General features: G+C 41.5%; 1 long non-coding RNA gene across 1 annotated transcript; it reads right to left on the bottom strand.

The window, feature by feature from the left end:
• Window positions 1-275: 275 nt before the first annotated feature.
• LOC145720194 (uncharacterized) lies at window positions 276-9315 on the bottom strand. The gene is made up of 2 exons (XR_014143024.1): window positions 7958-9315; window positions 276-1265 (listed from the first exon to the last, which is right to left on the bottom strand). It is a non-coding gene; the product is annotated as an uncharacterized LOC145720194 (long non-coding RNA).
• Between the last annotated feature and the right edge of the window lie 902 nt (window positions 9316-10217).

Here is a 10217-nt window from a genome sequence, read left to right as displayed (position 1 = left end):
GTACATGTACAAGCCTACAAAGTTCCCATAACAAGGATATTCATTACAGTATTAGATTATTTGAAGGCTTAAAAAGTGGAAACAACCTCAATATCTATCGATAGGGAGGAGTTAAATATATTGCTGATGGAAAAAGCAAACTGCCAAGCAGGTGTGTTCTCATGTGATCCCATTTAGTTGAAACAAAAAAAGACATCTGTACCTCATGAATGCACCTCATGTACACGCCAAGTCCAGGAGGCAATATAAGAAATTGTTAACAATGTTGATATCTGTGAACTTGAAAGATGACTTCTATTTTTTATTATTGTCTGTGCTGACGGAGATTTTAAAAACTATATTACATTTATACTTTTAAAAAATAGTTATTAATACACATGTATGTATATCTATAATATTTACATTTTTGCTTTTCAGATACTCTGCTTTACTAACAAATGACCTAGAACTGTCCACTTAGAGTGAGGCAGAATAGTAACAAAAGGGCCATAAAAATAAGCCATTATGCATGAGGAATCGTCATTACACACAGATTTTTTAGTTTACGGGTATTGGTCATTGCCCCACAGATTTTCTTCAAGCAATGGATGAATGAATATTTTTTTAATTCTTGGTGATAATAAATAATTCAAGACCTCAGAAGCGTGAATATCAAAGCTGAAACAACACATGGCTCATGGAACTGATCACAAATTGAGAGGCTACTGGCTTAAGAAGCGGGAAACATGTTGATAGGATGCTCCATTGGCTGACGATATTCTGTGACAGTTGCCAGCCTTGAGCAAGATTGAGGAGTGCTAGATGTCCAAGTGGTTCTTCTTCTCCTTTGTGTGCTGAAGCTCTGAGCAGGGTAGCCGGATGGGCACAAACTCAGTGTTTGGGATCTAAAGGTAAGTGAGAGAGGCTCAGCCCGTTCTGCTGATGCACCAGTTCAGAGAAAGTTAGTTGACACAGCCCTTTGCTTTCCTCTTGGCTTGAATCAAATCAGGAAAAGTGGTTTAAACTCAGTACTTTCTCTGCTCTCCTCGGGGTCCACATGTTTCCTGACCCTTGACATTTTTTTTCTGTCCAAGGGCAGTCACCTGCACATGAGCTTAGCTGACAATGACATCCTGCCCATCGCCGTGTCCTGGACCCATCGTTGTACTTCATCAATCTGCCCACATCTTCTGCAGATGATTCGCTGCATGTCCAGCCACTGTGCGACCACACCATTGCCTAACCATGCCGCCGAGCTGGTTTTCTTGTTTAATAGCCGCAGCAACCTTGGAAATGGAAACGTTGGAGTGAGTCTCTTAAAACTCATGAACTAATTTACATAGTAAACATAACCTCCAGGAATTATTATAATTAAAAGTATGAATACCTTTTGGCTCCAGAATTCACTCCTTGGAATCTAACTACAGAAATGTGAGCACTAGTATGAAAGAAAGGTCATATACACTAGATCAGTGCTCAGTCTGCAATGGGATATGACTCTTTGGGGATCTGGTTAAAACACAGATGCAGGGGCGCCTGGGTGGCTCAGTCGGTTAAGCGGCTGCCTTCGGCTCAGGTCATGATCCCGGGGTCCTGGGATCAAGCCCTGCATCGGGCTCCTTGCTCAGCAGAGAGCCTGCTTCTCCCTCTCCCTCTGCCTGCCGCTCCCCCTGCTTGTGCTCTCTCTCTCTCTCACTATCTCTCTCTGTGTCAAATAAATAAAAATAAATAAATTCTTTAAATAAAAAAAACCGCAGATGCAAATTCAGTAGGTTGGGGCTGGAACCTGAGATTCTGAAGATCTATAAAACTCCCAGGTGATGTCAATGCTGCTAATCCATGGACCACACCTGAGTAGCAAGGAGGCTACTATAGGCTCAATACATTATAAAATATCCACATTATTGAGTATTATGCAAGCATTTAAAATATTGAAATAAATATTGATTTGGAGGGAATTCCATAGGGAAGAAAAATAGTATAGTATGAAAAATAGTATAATATGATCTTATTCTTGTAAAACAGTGACAAAAATTCCATTTGTGTATGTGCGTATGTGTAGGATTTTATTATCATAGATAAAATACAACAGAATATTTTTTAGGGTTTTTTTTTAAGATTTTATTAATTTATTTGAGAGAGAGAATGCACCAGTGGGTAGAAGGTGGGGGTGCGGGCAGAGGGAGCAGACTCCCCGCTAAGCAGGGAGCCCAAAGTGGGGCTTGATCCCAGGACCCTGAGATCATGGCCTGAGCTGAAGGCAGATGCTTAACCAACTGAGTCATCCAGGTGCCCCTTTTTGGGGTTTTAGTATTAATTACCTTGTAGAGGGGACAAAGGTAATGTGGGAGGGGGTAAGATGATAAGCATTAAAAAAGGGGAGAATCCAAAATATTATACCAAAAATAGCATGTTTGTAATCATATTAATGGAAATTAATGTATATATGTGAATACATGCATAAATATTTTTCTATTCTGAATGTTTCAGATTTAAAAAAAGTTAAAAGAATAAAACATAAGCACGATAAAAGTAAACCAAAAAATCGAAATCTACATTCTTATCTCCCAAAATTAGTTTTTTAACTTTGGTTAGGTCACTTCCCTGGAACACTTAGAGATACTTTAAATATCTCTAATAATTTCTGTGGTCCCATCTAAGTCCTAAAATTCTATGACCACAGTCGCTTTGGCAAACAGCCTGGTAGCTCCTCAAAAGGCCAAGCACATGGCCCAGCAGTTTCACTCCCAGGTATATACCCAAGAAAAATGAAAATATGTCCCCACAGAAACTTGTACAAGAATGTCAATAGCAGCATTAGTCATAATAGCCAAAAAGTTGAAACATTCCAAATGTCCATCGACTGATGAATACATAAATAAAAAGTGCTATATCCATACAATGGAATATCATCAGACAATAAGAAAGAATGAAGAACTGATATGTGCTACTGTAAACCTTTAATACAGTATGCTAAGTAAACAAAGCCAGTCATAACAGACCACATATCGTATGATTCCATTTAAATGAAATATTCAGAATAGCCAAAATCTATAGAGACAGAAAGTAGATTAATGGTTAATGTCTTTTTTAGTAGTTGCATGATATTCTATTATATGAATGTGTTATAATTTATTCAATTATTCCTTGATAGGTATTTGGGTTGTCTACAGCCCTCTGGTAAATAATTCTACAATAAATCTTATAAGAGAGCCCATGTATCTGGTGCTTTTATTTCTTCAAGCTAAATCCTTAGGTGTGTACTTCTAGGTCAAAATCTATGTCAATTTAAATTTTAATGGGTACAGACATGTTTTAGCAATTCCTAAAAAGTTTTAGCACTTCATCTCCCAGCAATATAGAAAGAGCGTCTTTCCCCCCAGCTCTGGCCTGTATTATATATGTTATCAATATTTTAAACTTTGAACAATTTCAAGTGGGGGAAAAAAGTCATTTCATTGTTATTTGCATTTCCTGAGTACTGGAGAAATTAAAAACATAGATCTACAGCCAGATAATATCTCAGCGTTAAGTTAATGTACGTGTTTTCTGTGTTCTCTTACTGGTACCTTTGGACTCTGATGGCTATTTTTCTATCACCCACTCCCACCCCCACTCTAAGCTGAAACAAAGACTCAAAGAAACCTCAGGCCTAGAGGCAGAGTAGGGAGGCTTTAATGCCTGCTTTTCCTTTCCCCAAGATTAGATAGGACTGTGGCTAGAACAAAGAAGAAGCGGAAATGTGGAACAGAGAGTCCATCCTAAGTAGGAGCAGAGAAAGGGATGGAAAGACTGGGATTCCAGATCACAGAGTGGAAAGGAGAAATATCTTCCACCAAGAGAACCAAGAAACAGAGCAGCAGGAAATCACTTCCAGGTAGTTCTCAAGAGTGTACTTTCAACAGCTCACTCCCCAACCACTAACCACCCACCACCCTAACGTCCTGGACTCTCCAAACAGAGGAAAAGGAACTTACACATCTTGAAAGATAATAAGGATGGAAAGTGGGGTGTTGTCAGAAAGCAGGAGGAAGAAGAACTTAAAGAAAAACCTAATTTACTGACCAAAGTGAGGCCAAACAGAAAAGCTGGGAGGTTCCCTAAAAGCCTATTAGCACCCCACACATTGCCACTGTTAACGATTTATCGACCATTTGCCCTTTTATCTCCTGTGAGTTGCCAGTTCATATCTATTGCCCATTTTTTAATTGGACTTTTTTTTTTAAATGTCAGTTTTATAAAAGTTCTTTGTAGATTACAGACACAAACTCTTCTTCTGTCAAATGGGTTGCAAATATATTTCCTCTTACTTGATCACTGGACTTTTGATTTTGCTTATGGGTATCTTATCAACAAGTTTTTGTTTAATGTCAGACCAATGTTTTTTCTTTATTTCTGCTGGAATTTCTGTCTTGCTGAAGAAAGTTTCTTTAATTGCAAGATTATGTAACTGTTCCTTTGGATTATCATTTTACAGTGTATTAGTGTTATAAAGGTGTTATTTTATACATTTAGATTTTTAATACATCTGAAATTGAGTTATTTTTGGTTTTGGGGTTTTTTTTAAGTTGGCTCCACACCCTGCACGGAGCCCAACTCGGGGCTTGAACTCACGACCCTGAGATCAAGACCTGAGCTGAGATCGAGAGTCAGACACTTAACTGACTAAGCCACCAGGAACCCCTGAAATTGAGTCTTTATATGGAATAAACCAAGTATTGATCTAATTTTACTGCCCAGGTTCAAATCCTGACTCCTCAACTTATTAGCTGTGTGACTTTGAATCAGTTACTAAACCTCCCCGTGTTTCCATTTTTTCTCCTTCAGTTGGGGATAATAAGAGTTTCTATCTTGGGGCTCCTGGGTGGCTCAGTTGGTTAAGCATCTGTCTTCAGCTCAGGTCATGATCCCGGAGTCCTGGGATTGAGCCCCACATCGGGCTCCCCGCTCAGCAGAGAGCCTGATTCTCCCTCTCCCTTTGCCCCTCCCCATCTCCCCAATCATACTCTCTCCCTCTCTCTCTCCCACTCTCTAAAATAAATAAATAAAATATTTTTTAAAAAGAGTTTCTATCTCAAAAGGTTGTTATGAGGATTGAGTTAATACATGAAAATCTCTTAGAATAATATCTGGCACATAGTAAATGCTCACTAAATGCTAGCTGTTAACTGATCCAGCTGAAAAGTCCTGCCACCATTTATTAAACACATTTTTCAATTTAAAAAATGCCCCTTTTAGCAATATAAAGATAGCATATGTATATTTGAATCTGTTCCAGACACTCTTGTGTTCCATTGATCTATATATGAATAATATATTGTTTTATTATTAGCTTTAGAGCAAATTTTAAGATCTGATGAAGAAAGTTCCTCTCCCTAATCTTTTTCATACTTTCTTGGTGATTTCCCGTAGTATTTATCTGGGGGAATATTTATCCCATATTTATTCTCTCCCATTCATTCAATCCTTCATTCATTCATTTAAACAAATTCCAGAATGGAAATCTAAAAGCTAAAAGCCTACACCTGCAAGACAAGAGGACACACAGGCATTACAAGTCACTTAGAGGCAACTATTTCACCAAATTGTCCTTAATTTGGAGAAGTGTTAGCTTCTCCCAACACTCTGCCCATGGAGCACAACATAAAGATTCTTGTGTATTTACTTTAAACTGTGTTTGCATGTATGCTTTCTAGGATAAAATGGTTTATCAGGATTTGCAAAATCATTTCCTGTCGTTCTAAGATCAAGCACCGTCCTAACTGTAAACATGTACTCTTCTGTCTGCCCACGCCACTTAGAGGGCACCAATTCAGGTTTCCCTTCTGATCATGACCAGGAAGAGGCCCAATAAATATTTCAAACATAAAAGGATTGTTATAACAAAAGGGTTTTAAAATCCTCCTGGGTTATCTGAACAGCTTTCCGTTTTATTTTGTTTTCACCTCTCTACCCTTGAAACTGGAAGAGTATTGGGGGGGTGGGGAGAGATGAAACAAAAGTTTATGCACACATAGGTTGAGATTAGAAAAGAAAATGAACAACAGTAACAAACAAAGCGAGAATCTCCCAAGTGAAGATACAGATATTAAGGGGGAGAGAAAGCTATGTCAAGAAGACATTCTGACCACAGGCCAGGCTCGGTAATCCCCATTCAGGATGTGCCTCTTGACAGCAAGCAGTTGCTGCCTCAGTGACCACACCATGTATTTGTGTTACAAACACGAACCTACCAGAGCGCATCTTACACACACCTTACTGTCACCTGGCAAATGGTGCCTGGCTTCCAAGATAAGCTTTATGGAGAGTGAAGAGGAAGGGACGTAGGTGAGAGGCCTCGGGGCGGGGGGGGGGCAAAAAAAAAAACCAAAAACACAAAACACTTCCCTTAATCCTTTGATGTCACCAAAGTGATCAGTGATGAAAGAAGCATAATTCTTCCTCCCCCCTCCCCTTCCATAGATTGAAATTAGAGGCGAAATATCATCCAAGATGGCTCTGTTTAAGGAGATGGCTTTCCACGGGCCTCAAACCAAAACCCACAGCACATCATAGTGGATGTGTTGGCTGGGCTAGCAGCAAGGCGTTTCTCCAGCTTTATTTCTTCAAAGTCACTCATGCTGAGTGTCATTCTGAACTATCTCCTAAAGACTTTATTCTTTTAATCTTATATAGATTAAAGAAGGGAAGTGACAACCCCCTGGAAATTGTTACAGAAGGCTGACAGCCCAAGGTAATTTATAAGAGGCTTAAATTTGCAGAAAGTTAAAGTTGACAATGAGATATTTATTAAATTAGGGATAACAGTATCTGGCTCAGTAGAAACAAACTACAGTACAGCAAAAGCATCTGGACAATTAATCAAGTCAATAATATATATTATGCAATGACTGTGAGCCAGTTCTGTGAAAGAGGCTCGCTGGAGAGGCATAAGAAAGAGCCACACAACCTCACCCCTCCAACGACCCTCTTTCTTATGAGAATAATACCTAGGCAATGAATTTCAGTAATGTGGGGCAGTATATGATTACACTTTTTCAAACAGTGCAGAGACCATACATGCATTTAAACTTCTAATAAGGGAGAAAATAGTCCTTTTGACTTAATTATAATGAGATGATAATGTAGGACTCAAGCTACAGGCTCAGTTCTTTAAATACACAAATTTTTTCTAGTTAAAGTATACTTCTTTTTCTTGAAAGACAACTTTGGGCTTTTTCCTCCTCTAAATTCTAGTATGTAGTTGTGTAGAGAGGATTTTTCTCTCATTAGAGTTCTCAAGTTTATATACATATTTAATATATTTGACCTGAAATAAAGTAAATAATAACATTGTATTTTCCTCCCTGAATAAATTTAGTCTTAGCTTCAACTATGAAATCTCACATTAAACCACTTAAGAGTATTTAATTACAATTCTAAAGAAGAATGAATGAAATTCTTAAAAAAGAATGAAGTAGGTATAGGAAATAATATGGAAACAAAGCCAATTATCACTCATAACATAGACATTTTCCATAATAAAAAATGGAAGTTCAACAAGCAATCACAGAGAAAATGAACGGTTGCAGACGATGGTGCAAATAACTCAGCCCAAAAACTCCACAAAGCCACTGACAACATGATGTAGGAGGCTCATGTGCCTCAGACCCTCTGTCCACACTGATCAGATCATATAGACAGCTACTTACAACAGGAGTCCCTCAAAAAATGCTTATCATATTGAGCTAAATATCCCCACTTTGAGCAGTTGTACCCTAAATGATTAGATGAATCAGGCAGCAGATGGAGCAATGAATTTGAAACTCAGGTAATAATAGCCAATGTTTATACACTACTTGCTCGTTCATAAAGAACTTCCAACTCACAGAAACTGCCTCGTTTGCCCCTAACCAGAATCCTGGGAGGTAGCTAAGGGGTTACTGTCATCCTCACGTTAAAGAACGGAGTCTCAGAGAGGTTAAATGACCATACTCACCAGAGGTCACCTCTACAAGTGAACCCGGCTCTCTGACGCTACCACTCACTCTGGCCGAGTTGCGAAAACAGCCCCCAGTTTCACAACTTGTACATGTGCGAAATTGTTGAGGGAAGACTCTCAAGTCATCAGAGGCGCATATACATAAAATGTTTTTACTTTTTCAAATAAATGCTACTAACGGAGGACAACCTTCCTCCCCCTTTTCCAGCTGGAAAGCACCTCCCTGAATGACCTCTCAGCCTGATTTCATAACTTCCCATCACTTCTTGGTTAAGGAAGCAGACTCATTTCAGGCAGCGCCCTTCCCGGAGCGGGCAGTCGAGGGTGGCCCTGGGCTTAGAGTTGGGGCGCAGAGTGGGGGCGAGGTGGGCATGTCTGCCCCGCAAGGTGAGGAGGCGGTCCCCTCTCCGGGACCACCGGGGCTGCGGGGTGCTGTGACTGTGGAGGCCGCCACACGCCGCGCCCGAGCGTCCGTGGCCGGGTGTCCCCGGGGCCTCGTCTGGCCTCGGCGGAGAGTGCCACTGCGGGCCGGGAAGCGCGCCTCTCCGCCGGGCTCCTGCAATGCCCAGCAAGCCGCAGCCCCGGCTCCTCCGCGTCCCAGCGCCCGGCTCTGCGGCCCCGGGCCGGGGACGGGCGCTTCTGCCCAGCCCTCTCCCCCGGCCGCCCCTTCACGCCGCTTCTCCCTGGGCTCTTGCCGGCGCTCGCGGAGCTGCGCGCCTACGCGGGCTATCAGCCGGGGTAGAAGATGTCAGTCTTGCCTCCTTTCAGACACCCACGAAGTTCAGATCGAAATCTTTTGGAGACTCGCTCTCACTCCCTAAGCTTTGGGAAGAGGAAGTAGCGAACGCGCCGCTCCCTAGCCGAGGCCCCTGGGCCACCGCGGGCCGGACCCGGGACGCGTCCTGGCGGCTCTCCCCGCACCGGCCCTGGTCCCTGTGCCGCCAGCCCGCCCTGGAGGCAATTCACTTCTGCATTACTTCCGAATTCAGTGCCGATCTTTACCCCTGTACGCCAGCACCACCAGGTAACCTCTGAGAAAAGCAAAAGATCTCAGGAAACGCCCCCACGCCAACCACAAGCTGGCGTCTGTGCGCGTGAACGTCGCCTTGGTGGAGCGGTGCTTACCTTCCCGATTTATTTTAGCTTTGTTTCTAGGTGCAGCAATGTGCATTGCACAAAACAGGCTCTCGGCAAAATTCTTGTTTCCTAATCTACCTGACCCTCTTCTGGGGCAGTTTTGTGAAAGCCACTTTTAAAGAACTTGACGTAATTGCATTCATTTTTATACTCCTCACTGTGGATTTGAAGTGGCTCTTATAATAGTAAGTAAACCTTTCCAACTTTTTAAGGGAAGAAATAATTGCAGCAGGTGTTATTAAAGTTAGTATAATGTAAACCACAAGTTCCAGGGTGTGTATACAGCATTACTCAAGTGACAAAGTTATGAGACCTATTAAAACTTTATTTCAATAATAGAATTATAACCTTTCACTCCCATAGTTCTTAATGTGTCAGGCTCTGTTCTAAATGTTTTAGGAATGTTATATGTGTTAACTCATTTCATCCTCCTCAGAATCTTTTGGAATAGGCAACCTGAAATTCCCATTTCACAGAAGAGAAAACTGAGGCCAAAAGGAGCAGAATTTGACTCCAGGGTTTGTAATACTTTTGACCAGCTCACAATATTTCCTCTCGGACTTTATGTTTCTGGAGACTACAAAAACAATACCTTACATGGATTTCTGTCAGCTCTAGAATTGCCTAGAATTAATTAAAGCTTTACGCTTTAACATGACCACTCTGTGAGAACTTTAAGAGCATCGTGTCTTTTAACCTCAACTTCTGCCACCCCCCAAAACCCCTCCCACAAAGCAGATGTGAAAGCATCTCCAAGACAAGTTCCTTGGCCAAGGTCATGACATTAGCGAGTGTCAAAGCCAGGCCATAAAACCAGGTCAGCTTGATACCAGAGTCTGTGGTCTAAACCATGACACTTTGGGTTCTGTTTAAAGTGAACTAAGTTAGGTTTAAACCCAACCCAACATCCAGCCACCTGGCATAATCACTGATGTTATTATCAAGTCAGAGATTACAAACTGATGACGTCTGGGTTTCCAGCCCCTCTGTGAAGCACTGAAGATCTGGCAGCTCAGGGCTCACGCTGCACGTGCACATGCCCCTTGGATAGGATTGAACTGTGACAGCTTCCCTTAATCATGCAGGTGCTCAACACCTCCCCCCAGTCCACATCACCTAA

The sequence above is a fragment of the Leptonychotes weddellii genome, chromosome 2 (genome assembly GCF_054177405.1).
Source record: "Leptonychotes weddellii isolate Sample4059 chromosome 2, ASM5417740v2, whole genome shotgun sequence".
Classification (NCBI taxonomy): domain Eukaryota; kingdom Metazoa; phylum Chordata; class Mammalia; order Carnivora; family Phocidae; genus Leptonychotes; species Leptonychotes weddellii.
Note: the sequence above shows the minus strand (reverse complement) of the source record. Positions and strands in the feature narration are given on the sequence as shown.